The sequence below is a fragment of the Chelonia mydas genome, chromosome 1 (assembly GCF_015237465.2).
Source record: "Chelonia mydas isolate rCheMyd1 chromosome 1, rCheMyd1.pri.v2, whole genome shotgun sequence".
NCBI lineage: Eukaryota > Metazoa > Chordata > Testudines > Cheloniidae > Chelonia > Chelonia mydas.
In genome coordinates, this window is record NC_057849.1 from 86,244,536 (window position 1) to 86,262,286 (window position 17,751).

The following is a 17,751-nucleotide window of genomic DNA, read 5'->3' on the forward strand; positions in this document are numbered from 1 at the left end:
ACCAGCCTTTGTACCTGAAATGAGATTTCCCAAGAAATTCAAACAAACCACACTGTTTTAGGTAAAATATAAAACAGATTTACTAACTACAGAAAGATAGATTCTAAATGGTAGGTATAAGAGGTCAGGGATAGTTACCAAAGAAAATAAAAGATAAGTGCACAATCTAAATCTGGTTTGCCTTCTTTGTATGTCATTAGCAAATTTACAGCATATTTCAGTAACAAACATACAGCAAAATCTCATAAAGATATACATACTTGGACAGAACAATGGGTTTCAGGAGATCATGACCTTTCATATATCTTATATGAAATATAAGAATCTTGTATGAAATATTGAAACCGCATATGAATGATGTGGGGGGGCTCGTGGCTCTAGCTGTGGGAGGAGATGTGTGCAGAAGGGGCAGAGCCAGAGTCTGGCCTCTCGAAAGGGAGGCTCCACTTGCTGCATATGCTTAGAGCCTTGGCCCTTCCTGCCCTATATCCCATCTCCAACCATGGGTATCCTTGATCACTCAGAGAAAGGAGGTTTTTTTTTTGGTTTTTTTTTTAAGAAAAAAACTCCCAGGATACAGTGGGGAAAACAATCCCTTCCTGTCAGTGGTGGGCAACCTGTGGCTTACTTCCTGCAGCTCCCATTGGCTGGGAATGGTGAACCGCAGCCACTGGGAGCTGCAGGCAGCCATGCCTGTGGATGGTCAATGTAAACACTATCTTATGGCCTGCCTGCGGATTACCCTAATGGACAGCAGGTTGCCCACCACTGGTTCCTGTCCTCACCAGGTGGCTGGCTGAAACCCCAAAGCATGAGTTTTAGGCATATAAGATATAAAGCAGAAGTGAATTTGAGGTCTGAACGTTACCATCACTTCATACAATTGCACTCATCAGTTCATCCAGCTCTTTCTTAAATCTAATTAAGTTGTTTACCCCCACAACTCCTATTTGGAGGTGTTTCAGAATTTCACCCCTCTGATGATTAGATACCTTCTTCTAATTTTCAGCCTGAATTTCTTCATGGCTAATTTAAATCCATTTGTTCTTGTGCCAACATTTTCTTTTAGCTTAAATATCTCTTCAATCCCTGACAGTTACCACCTGTTGTATTTACAGAGTAATCACAGCCTCTCTCCGAGTTCCTTTTGCTACATTAAACAAGCTGACATCTTCTAGTCTCCTCTCAAAAGATAGGCCCTCTATTCCCCTAATCATCCTAGCAGCTCTCCTCTGCATGTGCTTCAGTTTAAATTCAACTTTTTTTCAACGTGCATGACAATATTCCACATGAGGTCCTACCAGCGCAGTGCCTTGTATATATGATTTCCTATTCCTTTAACATGTGTTTAGAATTAATTGTGCAAAAATGGTTTTAAGCACCAGTTCATAGTAAATGGAGTATGAAAAATATAATGGGCCTATAAGATATTTCTCCAAGTCCCAAACTTCAGGGGTTAACACTGCATAACATATTATAGCTTGTTTAAAAACCTTAGGCTTAAATCTTGAAAACACTTATGCAAGTGTATAACTTTACACACATGGACCCTAATTCAGCAAAACTCTTGAGTGTGTGCTTCAATCCTAAATAAGTCAATGGAATTTAATAACACAACTAAAGGGCTTGCTGAATCAAGAACAGGGGGACTTGTTCAAAACCCACTGAAGTAAAAGGAAAAATGTAAGAACATAAGAGAGCCACACATTCACTTCAGCTGGCTTTAGATCTGACTCTAGAATATTTCCATTGATGTCAACGGAGCAACACACTTCTACAAAGTTGTGTGTATAAATAATTGAAGATTTTGAGAATATAGCATGAATGCATTTAACAAGATGTGATGCAACCAGGTAAGAAATGATGGTGAAGGAATGACATTTTGTGTTTTATTCCTATGCCTTGTTGAAGACCAAAGTGAGACAGTTTCGAATAAAGTACTAGAATGAAAATGCAAATTAAAGATAACCAGATTGTCAAGCTTTGAAACTTCTGAATCTGCCAGTGTTTAGTCCCAGAGAGAAGTAGGACTTCACTTTGCTGATAAAATTTTGCCCTACATCTAACATTTGCCATAAATGAAATCTTAGACCAGAATCTTCATTTTATTTTTTACCACTCTAACAAATGCTTAATTGCAATAGACACAAAATAATAAATAATAATATAGAACTTTACGGGCCTTTTCTTCACTGTGAAATTTCAATATCTTCCCAGTGTGGTTAGGATTAACTGCTGATAGGTATTTCATCTAGTGTTTCCATTATCATATTCAAAGGAACTACTAAATTATTGTTGGTGTAACTCTGTTGTCTTCATTTGAAATACAGTAGAGATGAATTAGACCCAGTGACTAATTTTTTGGCAACAGATAATAAGAGAGAAGCAGCTTTTACAATGGGAAAGGGGAAGTTTTATGTATGTAGAATGTAGATTTCCTACTCCTTTCTGAATTCCTTGAGACAATATCAAATTTATATTACTGAACAGTAAGTCCGGTTTGAATACATAATGATGATTCTGAATTATAACTTCAATAATTGGATTATGTTGACTGGAAGAAGGAAAAAATGAAAGGGAAAACAGGCTTTCTTTGTGGAAATTTGTGAGACCACTAGACCAAAGGGTAAAGGGACAATTTAAAAAAAAAATGGAACAAATTGCAGAGAGATTAAGTGAAATCTTTAGCTCAAACTTGGCTCCTAGAAGCACTGAGAAAATTGCTATCATGAGACTATTTTTGAAGGGTAAAAAAGGTGTACCACTTTCAGAGACAGAGTTTTCTTGGTACGAGGTGTTTGAACAACTAGAGCATTTTAGTAGCAGAAAATCTAAAGGCCTGGAAGAAAATATCCAAGAAGAGTTCAGGAGGAGCTACAAAAACAAAGCAACTGATCAATTAAAAAATTATCATGATTCTGTGGTTCTTAAGGAGGTGTCTTTTCTAGGCTATTTTGTACAAGTACGTGAAACAGTACTAGCAGGGATGGATTATGGCATTGTGAGGCCATAAGAAGAAAAGGAGTACTTGTGGCACCTTAGAGACTAACAAATTCGTTAGTCTCTAAGGTGCCACAAGTACTCCTTTTCTTTTTACAGATACAGACTAACATGGCTGCTACTCTGAGGCCCTAAGCTATGTCAAGTGTAAGGGGCCCCATATCATAAAAAAATTATTTATTTTCACAGAAACGACATTGAACATATAAACATGAAAGTTTTATATTTGCATATATACAAAAGTGAAGTTGTAAAAATAGAATAATAATCTAACCAAATATGTCTTGCAATACGCCTGTTTGCATTATAAAATAGTTTCAAATTAACATATTTTCATCTATGATTTCTTAATAGGTAGATATGAAAACTTTATATCTACAGTAACACAAAAGCGGTTACAGTTACACAGAGCAGCTTACTTAATGGAAGCAGTACAACCTGCAGTATGTCTATTTGTACATCATGTTACTTTTAACACTGAAATTTAAAACATATTCTTTTGTGATTTTTGGAGAGCAAAGTCATTGATGATGTCCTCAGATGATAAACTACAGAGTTTGTCACTTTCAATGCACAGAATGTTTAGGGCAGATAGCTTTTCTTGCATCATTTTCTAGGCAGACATCTCTCTTCGCGTTTGCTTCTCTATCTCCCCAAGGACCACTAATTAATCTCAAGCAAATACCTTGGACACACAGAGTGACAACAAGCTACATGTGCAAAAGAAAAAGACTGGTAATCTCTAGACAGGCATTGAAAAAGTGAGGAAAAACTAGCCTATATTCAAGCAAATATAATGAATATTATAGGCTTTAATAACTTATAAATCATATATGCACATAGTTTGAAATAACTTGGTCACCAAGTACTCTGAATATTTTGATATATATGTATGTCTTCCATCACTTCTCTCAAAACTCTTTTATTTATCCTTTCATCAGCACTCTCTGATATTTTCTGTGAAGGTTCCCGAAACTGATGGAGAGAAGCCAACAAAAATGTATCCTCCTCAATATCCACTTGATCCAAGTCCATCAGATGATCACCTGCAAACTCAATCACGTGAAGCATGGATAGCGCATGAAGCAGAAAGCAGCGTGCACACTAAAATACACAATTGTTCGTATGTACATATCAAAAGAAGAAAGAACACCTGAATACTTAAGAAAACAAAGAAAAACAGGAGTGAAGGCACTATATGACTGAGCGTGGTGGACTGTAAACAAAAGACAACAGCCTTCCAGCTATACCAGCCAAGGGTGACACTACACATGATCTTACTCCCGGGCCGAGTCCCATATGAATACGAGCTTGGCAGCATTGCTTCATGACACTGCCATCTCCAAGCTCACATTTTTCCTGATTTTTATCGGCGATGAGATTATTTACTTAAATAAGTTATGAAGACATGGTCAGAATTTTACTAGTAGCAGTTGGCCAAAAATGCTGCCTTAAGAGCCTGATAGCAGATGTACTCATATAAATATTAATTTTACAAGTGCAATTATCATTTTTTCTCAGCTCTGGCCTCCCACCGGTCAATAATGAACAATTAGTGAAGGGTAAGGATAGGGTAAGGGCATTTGTGTAGCCAGATGTGTATATTTTTGTCATATTTGAAAAAAATGTCTATATTTAGAGAATCTTCTTTTCCCCATATCTCCTTTTATTTATTAACAGATTTTGATAAAATTTGAAATGGAGTCCTCTTTATCTTTTTTAGAGGCCCCTCCTATTTCAAGGACCTAAACTGTAATTTAGTTATTTTATGCCTTAATCCAGCTCTGAGTACTAGTCATAGAAATGGTGTGGAATCATAGAAAAATAAGCCTACCGCAGAGAAGATCAAAACCGGCTAATCTTCCCTTGACTTTAGTAGACTCTTAATCTGCACAAAATAAAGATTGCAACATCAGACTCAAAATATATCATATTCGTGTGAAAGGGTTTGTATATCCAGAATCCTCCCAGTAAGCAGAAGAAAGGATTAACTATCTCTATTCAAGGAGAGAGAAACCCTACTGCACCCAGAGCACTCTATACATTCTGTCAATCATGGAGCAGACACCTAGACCTCATTAAGGGTGGATATAAAAAGAGAATCATGGCAGTAAAGGGAGCCCTTTGTAATTAGAGATTTTTCTACTTGCATGGGAGCAGCTTCTTAGGGCCAATGAATTCCAGCAAAAGATTATTGAGTTTCTCCACTGAGGCATGAAAGACTGCTTGGCCTGAGAAGGGCAAAGGACTATTGAGTTCCCGCACAAAAGAGAAAATGTCTGTTACCTTTGTAGCCTTCTCGGCAGAGTAAAGCTGAATCACAGAAATGGGGAAAATGAGGTACGGCTGTTCTTGAATGACAGATGGGTAGGTTGTCTGGGAAATGATTATTTTTCCTATGAACTATAGATGAACATGAAATAGTTCTTGTAAAAATATTTTGGATCAAAAAACAAACATCTTGGTTGTTGAAAACGCAAAACACTTTAGAATTTAAAAGAAAACCCCACATTTTGCTAAAATTTCCAATTTTTATATATATAAAAAAGGACATTATTTCACTAGCTATATGCACGAAGTAAATGAACACTCACTAGATTTTTTAAAAAATCATTTCTTTCTTATGCCTGTCTGTTCAACATAGTGCCCATCTTTAAAATTAAGTTTAAGACTTATCTTGGAATCTTGTCTACCTCAGTTGTTGTAGCCAAAATTTCATCTAAACTTATGCTTATGTCTGGTTTACCTGGAAATCAGCTTGACAAATGAAATGTTTGTTTCCCAGTGATAAGAAACAAAAATCACAGGCCCAGGTAATCATGTGGGACTGTTAGAAGTATTTACAGAATCTTTAGAATAACTTTTAGAATTGAAGCTTTTATCCATTTTATCAGTAACTTTTACCTGATCAAAGAGAAAAGTAACCAAAGACTCAAACCATCTAAGGACTAACTTTTCAAACTGACATGGATTAAGCATGAATTTTAATTTTAGCAGATATCTGCCCTTATGTATTCACTTGTATCCAGTTATAAAGTTTTGATTGAACCATCTAGCTGGAGAAATCTTGTTCACCTTTCTCATAAAATAGTTCATTTCCATCAGATTCTCATTTTATTTACACTGGTATAAAACTCAAAGTAACACTACTGGCTCAAAATGGACTTGAAGAGAAATTGAGAATGATAGCAAGACAAGGTGAACTGGTGAGTGCAAAATTATAGTGAAGGGGTGTCAATTAGGGATGAGGGAAACTTTCATGTTGAATGACCTGGAGATGATTATCATTCATGCTTGCACTAAATGCCCTCTTTTAAATGAATTGCTGTAATCTCTTCCCTTGCTATTGATAGGTGAGAAAGATCACTCTAGTTTTTCAACAGCACAAACTACTAGACTCAAATATGAGTGTGGACTCTAACCCCATATTACGCTCTTTCCAAAGAAAGCTCTCTGTCCACTTGGCTACTGTGTCCAGCTGTAACTCAAGCTGAATTATTTAATTGCTGTAACTCAAGGGACATTGGTTACTATTGATGATAAAATACTGCTGTCCCACCTTGTAAACATAGCAAGGGTTAATAGAAATGACCTAGAGCAGCTCCAATCTTTTTTTTCTCAGACCTTACCAAAACTTATATCATAGGTAATGTCTTGCTTGCCTTTAGAGTCTCATTAGCCTTGCACCCCTACAGAAAAGTAAGGCTCTACTCATTTACAGTAACACTTGGAGGCCCAAACTACTAATAAAAATAACTTCTCTGTTTCCTGGAACACAGGAAAGCTCCCTCCATGTATGTCCTATGGTTTGAGCAGGGAGAAGGCAATTCCTGTGATATCCACCCACACACTCTGACTGTTGTAGCTGGGCAGGAACACAGATGGAGTAAGTTCCATTCGCTGAAAAAAAAATTGGGTAGAAACTCATAAATGTTCCTCTCCACGGAAATCTTTAGTAAAAGGCGAAAGATTTATACGTTCTGAAGAGAAACCAGAGTAAGGAGGGCAGGAGCAAGTGCAGCACAGAGCTTGGAGGAGGAATTTTGACTTGGAGACACAACTCCTGCAGAATGCCTACTGGGAAGTTCAGCTCTCTGCCACTCCCTACAAAGGGTTTTGCTTTAAAGGCACATGTAATCCATACCAGGTTTCAAGTATGTTTGTAATGGTGAGAGTAAATGACTGACTTTTTAAATCTCAAATATCTATCTGACAACCTATCTGTACCTTTTGAAAATTTGGTAAGCTGTGATGACAAAATTATATCCCTGATCAGAAACAAGCAGTAGGATTGGACTGGTCACATTTTAGTTTGTGTTGTTTTCATTATTGATCTACTCTATACTGAAACTGTTCTTGTTTCCAATGAACTACATTCTGAATGGGGATAGGGACTTTGTATAACAAACATCAAGTAGAGATCATGAATAGCTTTTTATAGGGAAAATTGCTGAGACATTTAGAACAGAATTGAATTTCATTTGGTTATGTGCAAAATTACTGTACTGTGGATGCAAAGCATAACATTGCACAAGCACTTAGATCAATTTCACACATTAACAGTTGTTGAAATGTGTTTGAGATGAGGCCAGATCGAGAAGCTGCTGATCCAGCATGCACAGAGGAATGGCAATGGAAAAAAACTAGTTTATCTCCAATTCTCCAACCCACCTAACTTATAATTAAATTTTGTAAAGTTGATAAGGAAAGAATGTTTGGACCTTGTCATCAGAAAATCCAGAATGAATTAAAGAAATTTCCTGCCAACTTTTGGTAGGTCACTTTTTTAAAAGTAGCAGCACCCTAGAAAAGAAGAAAATATCTTTCACAAGACTCATCCATATCTTGTCAGCCCTGCTAAGCACAGGACATAATTCCAGTCATGTACTAATGAAGATTATGTAGTCACAATTAACAAACTTTGTGTAGCAGGTTTCCTGGAAGAAAATTGCTTCCCTGATTGCACACTTATATCTGAAATAATCAGCTAATGAAGGGAACTTCACTGCAACAGTGGTGGGGAAAGAATGGCTTTGTGTAGCTGACTATCTGTAGTTAATGTATTGAGAGTGCCTTTTTTCCAGGGACTAATAAGGATGTATCTTTTAAATGTTTCATAATAGTGTATGAGAGCCTGTTAAACAACTTTTGGATTATTATAAATTTAATTGAGCTATGAATAAGCTATGAAGAATCCAATGTACCGCTACAGACTAGGGACCAAATAGCTAGGCAGCAGTTCTGCAGAAAGGACCTAGGGGTTACAGTGGACGAGAAGCTGGATATGAGTCAACAGTGTGCCCTTGTTGCCAAGAAGGCCAATGGCATTTTGGGATGTATAAGTAGGGGCATTGCCAGCAGATCGAGGGACGTGATCGTTCCCCTCTATTCGACACTGGTGAGGCCTCATCTGGAGTACTGTGTCCAGTTTTGGGCCCCACACTACAAGAAGGATGTGGAAAAATTGGAAAGAGTCCAGCGGAGGGCAACAAAAATGATTAGGGGATTGGAACACATGAGTTATGAGGAGGGGCTGAGGGAACTGGGGATGTTTAGTCTACGGAAAAGAAGAATGAGGGGGGATTTGATAGCTGCTTTTAACTACCTGAAAGGGGGTTCCAAAGAGGATGGATCTAGACTGTTCCCAGTAGTAGCACATGACAGAACAAGGAGTAATGGTCTCAGGTTGCAGTGGGGGAGATTTAGGTTGGATATTAGGAAAAACTTTTTTCACTAGGAGGGTGGTGAAACACTGGAATGTGTTACCTAGGGAGGTGGTGGAATCTCCTTCCTTAGAAGTTTTTAAGGTCAGGCTTGACAAAGCCCTGTCTGGGATGATTTAATTGGGGATCGGTCCTGCTTTGAGCAGGGGGTTGGACTCCTGAGGTCCCTTCCAACCCTGATATTCTATGATTCTATGATTTTAAGTATTTACTCAAGTCAGGACACAAAATAGCAAAATTTCCACAACAGATTGGTGGAGGGTCAAAGATTAGATTAGATTCACTTTGCTGCATCTCTTGAACTCAACATAAATTCTTCTCATTTTCCAAAGAGTACAGGACAGAGTTTTAGAATTGCACCATAATGAGGTCCAGTCTTCTATATCTCTCCTAAAATTCCCTTTCCTTTGTTTAATAAAATAAGTTTCAATTTTCCTTTAGTGGAAAACATGCATGATTTTGTCATATAATGAGTTGAATTTTATCTATTGTTTACGAACACATTCTTGCAGTTAAAAGAAGAGTTGGGGAGAAATTCTCTCAAATATTTTTATGGTTATTTTAAATGTTACTTTCATTTTCACCTGCCTCTTTGGAGATAAACTGCACTTCTTGCACAAATAAGATTTATTGTCTAGCAGTATTGTTACTTTACCAATCAAGACTTTATCAAATACAGTAAGGAATTCACACTATGAGAGGAAGAGGGTGGATAGAGAGAGAAAGGGATTAATATGCAAATAGTAATAACGCCTCTACTTAGGTAATTTATTTAACTTGCTCTTGCCTACAGTTTTGTCTGCACAAGGCAATGAATGAGCCCCTTATGAAAACTTTTCAACTCAGTTTTACACAGGGAATCCCACTAGTATTGCCAGCTATCTCCCTCACATCTATAATCTTCTCATCCCTGCCCCCCAACCCAACAAACAAACAAAACCCTGTCAAAACCTTACTTCCACTTCCTCCTCAGAGCTCTTCCCTGGCTAATAGGAAGGGCACATGCCCCATGGTTTGGGGTGTGTGTGTCACGACTGAGTGGGTTTCTCTTTGCTGTTGGAAGTGATTTGAAGTTATTGGATTTCTCATGAGCATTTGACATTGTTTTGCCACAGTGGGACTGCTAAAATTTAGCCTGGGATGTATATGCAAGTTTGGGGAGGGGAAGAGGTGGTCTGCAGTAGGTGCAGTGTTTGCAAGTGTCGTTTAGTGTCATTTATTTGTAGTTTAGTCCCACTTCCCTCTCCTCCTCCTACTCAAGTGCTCTTGATGAGGCTGACAACGGAGGTAGTGCACAGTACTAATGAGAGACATTTGCAAAAGTTCTCCTTACATCAACTGCTATGGCAATAGAAGATGAACCTATGGTACGACAGATGAGAGCAGCAGCTTGCTCTTTTCAGCCTAAGAGAAATGAGTATATTAATGAATGGCACTGGCCTTGACATTTGAGAATGCTTGTGAAACAATCATCTGGCTCCCTTCTCCCTCCTGCCCCCAAATTGTGATGACTCTCATATGGCTTCTGCAAAAGAAACTCCTGACCCAACCCAATGGAATGTGTACAAACTAGTGGGTAAAGAAACATTAGTTCATATAATTAATTTGGACATTCAAAAAGCCTTTGGCAGAGTTGCTCACAAAGAGCACTTGCAGAGTACCTGATCAAAGTAATGGCTAAGAGATGGGAAATTAAATAAGGAACAAATGGTTTCTTCAGCAGAAAGAAGTTAACAGTGGGATTCCCAAAGGATCCAGTGACACTTAGTGATCTCCTCCTTTTCCAGATCATTAAAGTTTTGGTGATAATTATTTAGTTTAGTCAAGACTAGATAAAACAGTGAGGGACCTAATAAAATTAGGCAAATAGGAAGCATGATGGCAGACAAAATTTTGCGTAGATCAGTGTTTCCCCAACCTTTTATTTTTCATGACCCCTCCTTACCTGTAATGGACATTGTTCATATACCCACTGGGAGCCAGGGCCAGAAGCGGGGCCAAGATTGGAGTAGGAGCTAGGGCTAGGGCTGCAGCTGGAGTCAGGACAGGAGCCACAGTGGGAGGGGGTTGGGGGCATGTCCGGGAGCAGAGCCAGAATGGAGCTGGGCCAGAGTGCAGCTGGGTGATACTCCCTTCCCCATCCCCTGTGAATGTTCCTCGCCACCTCCCTTGGGGAGCGCACCCCACAGTTTGGGAACCACTGATGTAAAGTAATACACAATGGAAGAAGAACTTGAACCAGTTGATGGGTCCTAAATTAACTGCAACTGCTCAGGAAGAAGAGCTGAGTCCCAGGGGACAAATCAGCAAAGACCTCTGTCCAGTGCCCAGTAGTAAGGAGAGAACGTTAGAAATACAATACAGTTTCTGATTAGATGATCACATACTCTTTTTTTCACATTGTCCTTGACTCATTCACTGTGTAGGGAGGCTTATGGACTGGATGAGATTAGGCTATGGAGGACTAATTATGTCTCCAGTGCAGAAAATAGATGGTATGTAATGAAAAGCGTATGTTTAACTTTAAGCCCATGCTTATGTCTCATTTATACTAATGTAACGATGCTGGTTCTGGCGGGACCCAACTGAGAGCGCCAATTCAGGGCAAATTTCTTAAAGCAGGGCAGTTACAGCCCAAGGCTGGGTTTTTTCCACCTCTAAGGCAAACCAAACCAGCCAAACAGAGCAGACTTTGGTCTCACCCCACTGGCTGACCACAAGTCACATAAGAAATTCCCTTAGACACTCCAGTTTCCCAGTATCTCCACCAGTGCCACTCGTTATGGGGATACATGGTTATGAAAACCAATACCCCAGTAAAAGAAAAAAGGTTCTCTCGATCCCAAAGGACCAAGCCCCAACCCAGGTCAATATACAAATCAGGTCTTACCCACAAATCACGCTGTTGCCAATCCTTTAGAATCTAAAGGTTTATTCATAAAAGGAAAGAAATATAGATGAGAGCTAGAATTGGTTAAATGGAATCAGTTACATACAGGGATGGCAAAGTTCTTGGTTCAGGCTTGCAGCAGTGATGGAATAAACTGCAGGTTCAAATCGAGGCTGTGGAGTACATCCACAGCTGGGATGGGTCATTCAGTCCTTCGTTCAGGGCTTCAGTGTAGCAAAGTCCCTCCAGAGGAAAGAAGCAGGACTGAAGACAAGATGGAGGAGCTGCAGCAGCTTTTTATATTCTCTTGCCATGTGGTCTTTTTTTCCTTGTTCCAAAGACAAGCTGCCCATCACATGTCATGGCAAAACCTCAGAGTTCTGTCCATAGGCATGTCCCTGCATACCTTGCTGAGTCACAAGGCGGGTCTGCCTTCTCTCAGTGGGTCAATTGTATGGCTGATGGTCCTTAATGGGCCATCAAGCAGGCTAGGCAGAGCTGACACCAACTTCTCTGGGGTGTCAACCAGAAGCATAGCACAAGTTTGAACTACAGACAGTATAGAGCCAATATTCATAACGTCAACTATAAAAATGATACACACATATAGACAGCTTAATCATAATCAGCAAACCATAACCTTGTCTTAGACACCTCATTTGACCCCCTTTATATAAGATTTTGTGCCACTACAGGACCTTGGATGCAACAATGATCTATACGGTCCCAGATTATGTCAATAACGTCACAACTAATGGGATGGATAAAGATGGACTTAAATGAAGTCTGAAGTGCTCTGCTCAGTTGAGGCTTCAGATTACGTGTTGCAGAGTGGAGAATCATCCCCCACCCAGTCTTCTGTGGGGTAAGTAGTACAGTTCACTACTGCAACTCATTCTTAAGTGGTATATTTACATATGGCTTGCCTATTGAGTGAAATGTGGTTAGAAGTTCTCAGACAAATAGAAAGTTACCTATCAGAAAAATGAAACCCAAGGTTTTATTTGAGGACTAAATAATAGTGTGATGGATCTACTTCTTGTATAGGCATTTGTCTCTGTATAGTTTGTATTATTTGCATTTGTTCTCAGGGCATTCTAAATGTCATACCGAATTGTATATTCACAAGGAATGCAATAGAGTACTTCAGAATTTATCTTAAATCTGAATGTATTATTCTTGTTGATAGTACATAAGGAAATACAGAAACATTTGCTGAAGAGGAATAATTTGGAATTTGCATGGCAAATCATAATTCTCATGTGAAATGGAAAAGCCCCAGGCTTCCTGCCAGTGTTTTTTTGTTTGTTTTTTTAAGAAACCCAGGAAACCTACAGATTTCCCTTGAAAATACAGTATGTATATTTTCGTAAACCATATGCTTAGGGAGGGAAAGCTATTTTATGTTTTGCACCACAAACAAGTAATTTAAATCAATCTCAGTCTTTCAGTACAGTTCCCAGTGCTGTATAATGCAAAATTGGATAGTGAATGGTACATTTTAACCTGGATCATCTGGATTCTTTTTGAAGATAATAATCTTTATATTCTTTGGTTCTTATTTCCAAACTCCCAACACAGTTTTTCACTCTCTGCTTCCAGGATTCTAGATTAGTGTCTTTATTCCAGGCCTCAGGCATCAGCATACCATGTTCTTTTCTACCAGTTCCTCTCCCTCAGCCGCACATGTTATGTACTATAGTTAACGTTGTCTGCGTGCCTTAATCTTACATTTCCATACTTAACATCTCTAGATTTCTTTAAAGTGTAACCTTAACTCTGAATTTACTAGCTTGTAACACTATAAATGCTTGTTTATAACTACAACATACTTGTAACATTTTTTTTTCACCCTAAATAACCCATATGTCCTGTCAACCATAACTCTATATTAATGTAGTTTTTGTCTGGGAATTTTCATGATTTACCGCTTCTCTGCATCACCATAGCAGCACAGAGCGGCCATAATGTATGACAGTTTTTCCTTGTTCCCTTCCTTTGTGAGTAGATCTTGTGTAATATGTAGTTATTACAATTTGAAATACTAGGATTAATTGTCATTTATGGAAGATACCAAACCCGAAAGCTTATCTGTTAATACAGGCTAGTGTACAAAATTTTGCTTTAAAGAAACTCCTGAAGAATAAACATTGACTTATAATGAATAACTACACCAAATGACCAAGTTAAAAACAATCTGTAAATGTGGGCTATGCATAACGTTTTGGTGAGTTTTAATTATAGGGTAAGTTTGAAGAGTCACTTATTACTGAGATATTCTGAGACAATGAAAAGCTTGATGCCAAGTACAAAAGTTCTTAAATCCATTATTTTTTTAAAAAATAGTTCATAGGTATAATATATTGATAAAGTCTCAAAAAATTTATTCTGTGCCCAAAGAGTAAGTGTGATATTTTGCGTTCTTTGGATAAATATGAAAGGGGATCAATTTTAGTAATCAGTCAAGGTGCCAGTTATATTTCAGCTTTAAAATCTATAAAACTAGATTTGCTGATATTAGAATGAAATCTAATGAAGTGAGTCCTTTTTAAATAGAATCCAGGGAGTGTTAGTTTACTAATTTAATGCTAGGTTCTTTTCAGGTCAACTTTGAACTTGAACAGGATTTCTCACATCCGAACACTTGGTCCTGCGTGAATTAGTAAATTGTTGATTGGTTAAGAAAAAACACATCAGTACTAAAATCAACAGTTCACAATCAATATTCTAGGCAAATACTGAACACACAATGTGGTCTTGCAAGCAATTGTCACAGACTAGGGTCACAGAATCAGCAATATACAATAGCTCTTTGCAACTACCTGGAGGTTCTGCTCAAAGGACAAATGGAATTAAAAGTATGAAAGAACTGGCTAAGGGAAACTGAGACTTCTATTAGGCTATGAAGTAGTCTCCCAAAAGTAGTAGTAGAAGTGCTTAAAATGCAATTCTAGTATAAAAAGTGATTCCAAAAGGCTATCTATATAGTTCCATGTTTGTCTTCCCGTAACTTCGATATCATATAAGTTCAGCTGTTGTGCAAAAGGATGGCTTTTCTAGCTGACCTCACCACAAAATCAACCAACAATTAGAAAGTCAAGATTAATTCTTTATGGCCCATACATCACCAAGAAAAGGCTGAACCATACTTGGAATTATTAACCCAACCTAAAAAATTGATATCATGTTCCTATACCTGTATTAGTGCTAATAGGCATTAAAAGTTACCTACATTAATTACAGTGGTAGAGTTTCATTCTTAACTTTGAACTTACTCAGATTTGTGGATCTGAACAGATCTGTAAAAATGGCATTTTCTGCATTGGAAAAATGTGATCTCTAGCCAGATCCTCAGTTGGTATAAATCATTATAATGCCATCATCTTCAGTGGTGTTAGAACAGCTTCTAGCAGAACTTCTGTGTCTGTTCTAACTATTGAGCACCAAATCATATCTGCTTTCTTTAGAGACAAAAGATATACTTTCTGTTTAATCAGTGTTGGTATTGCAGAGCCCGTAGTTATTGTAGAGTAAGCCTGGATTCTCCTCTTCTTTGAATGCATTGTCAACAACATTGTTAATTAAGTGCAATTTGCAAGAATCTTTTCTTCCTCTGGTAGAATTTGACCTGCAGAATTTGAATTACTTGTGATGTATGAGATAGGGGGAAGATCGACAGTTAAGGAAAAAGTATGTTTTACTTGCAAATTGGAACTTCACTATAAGCAAAGCAGCTACCTGTCTGTTTTTTTGTTGTTGTTTGTTTGTTTGTTTCTGTTCATTTTTGGCTGGGTTATCTATCCACTTATTTCATGAGATTTTCCCCAGTTTTATCTGCTTCATTCTGGGAGCCTCCTGTATTTGTTATTTGTGAAAAAGTGTTCCTCATTGCTTCATATAGTGGATTTCACAGAGGCAGAGAATGGATTCAAGGGGGTCTTTCAGGAACAGATGAGTAGTGGGGATGAGGCACTGCCAGACCACTAAGAGAAGTTGGAGGAGACTCTGGCACCTGGCAAATGATTTAGAAGAGAAAACAAGACACAGGAATGTAATACCCTCTTGTTGTAATTAAAAGTGTATGGTACTTAGCACCTCTGTTAAACTTTCTCCAAGGTAAACCCATAGGTGAAACTGTTTTTCTGGTTGCATGCAACATGCATTCTCACACTTGCTAAACTAGAGTTTTTAATTTAAACTCTAGAGCAGATTATGTAGTTCACTGAACTAGAGAGCCTGCATCAAAAGGAATGGTAAAGAGGAAGGGAGTGAAAAACACAAGATGAGGATGTGGAAAGTGAGATTGAAACTGAAGTGTGAATGAGAGATGGCGAAGATGGAGAGTGGACAGGGTTTCAATACGGAAAGACAAAATATCACAATGAATAGAGGATGAGGAGTTAAATAAGGAATAGCAAAGACTATAAGGATGGGAAAATGTGACAGAATATATCTCTGTGTTCACAGCCTACACACTATTGTAATAATGTTTGTTCAATGTATGCCTTGTGCAATACCATTTAGAAACTCATAACTTGTTGCTCAATAATATCATGCACATAGCAATATTATATATAAAGTTATGAACATAAACTGAAATCATGACTGAAATATGTTTAAGTCTAGGGAGTGTTTAAACCATTTTCTCAGAGACAGAGAGCAAGATAACATTTCAACCAGGTGTCAACAAGGCTAATGAGCCATTACCTGCTAAGTGGACTTCTTTGGCAAGGAAGGGGGCAGGGACAAAAATCTACCTTTTAGCAAAGAAACAGCATGGAGTTTCTTTCTTCACCAGACTGTCTGTCACCTTGTTCCAATCTGGAAATGCTTCTCAAAGGGAGGACAGAACTATAAAAGAAAGAGATAGACAACTCATCTCTACCTGCCCATCTCATTCTCTGCACTTGAGAAGATACAAGGAAACAGCTGTTGCATTTTGGGGGAGGGGTCCTGACCTCAAAAGTTTGGTCAGTAATCTTCTGGAGCATGTGGAGAGGAAGTTTCTTAAGTAGATACTAGTAAACATTCTATCTTTAACTTTCTTGTAACCATTTCTGACGCTATTCCTCATTACCTGTATTCACTTAAAATTCATCTATTTGTAGTCAATAAACTTGTTTTACTGTTTTAGATAATCTGGTATGTTCAAATTGGAGTGTCTGGGTATCTTAAATAATAAATTGGCATAATATTCCTTTAAAGGAATAATGGACAATATATTTGTACTGTCCAGGAGACTGGGCAGTACAGGACATAGGTACATTTCTGGGTGAAGACCTAGGACAGGGGGGGTGGGGGGGAGTGTGGGGGTCACCCTGCAGCATAACCACAGCTGGTAAGAGCCAAGGTATAGTTGGCTGATTGCAGCACACACACAGACATAGCTGGGAGTAACTTACATGCTGGAGGCTGTTTGTGAACAGTCCAGGTTTGAGGCTGCTTGCTGCAGTAAAGCATTGTAAAGGACACACCAGGTTATAGTAAAAAGAAAAGGAGTACTTGTGGCACCTTAGAGACTAACCAATTTATTTGAGCATGAGCTTTCGTGAGCTACAGCTCACTTCATCGGATGCATACTGTGGAAACTGCAGAAGACATTATGTACACAGAGACCATGAAACAATACCACCTCCCACCCCACTCTCCTGCTGGTAATAGCTTATCTAAAGTGATCATCAAGTTGGGCATTTCCAGCACAAATCCAGGTTTTCTCACCCTCCGCCCCCCCCCCCCCCCCCCAAACTCACTCTCCTGCTGGTAATAGCTTATCCAAAGTGACCACTCTCCTCACAATGTGTATGAAAATCAAGGTGGGCCATTCCCAGCACAAATACAGGTTTTCTCAACCCCCCCCGCCCTTTTTTTCCAAAAAAAACAAAACACACACACACACACAAACTCACTCTCCTGCTGGTAATAGCTCATCCAAAGTGACCACTCTCCCTACAACGTGCATGATAATCAAGGTGGGCCATTTCCAGCACAAATCCAGGTTTTCTCACACCCTCCGCCCATCCCCCCCCCACAAACTCACTCTCCTGCTGGCAATAGCTCATCCAAACTGATCACTCTCCTTACAATGTGTATGATAATCAAGCTGGGCCATTTCCAGCATAAATCCAAGTTTAACCAGAA

General features: G+C 38.5%; 1 non-coding gene across 1 annotated transcript; it reads right to left on the minus strand.

The window, feature by feature from the left end:
• Positions 1-6,879: 6,879 nt before the first annotated feature.
• LOC114019626 lies at positions 6,880-7,000 on the minus strand. The gene has a single exon (XR_003564653.1). It is a non-coding gene; the product is annotated as a U5 spliceosomal RNA (small nuclear RNA).
• Positions 7,001-17,751: the final 10,751 nt, after the last annotated feature.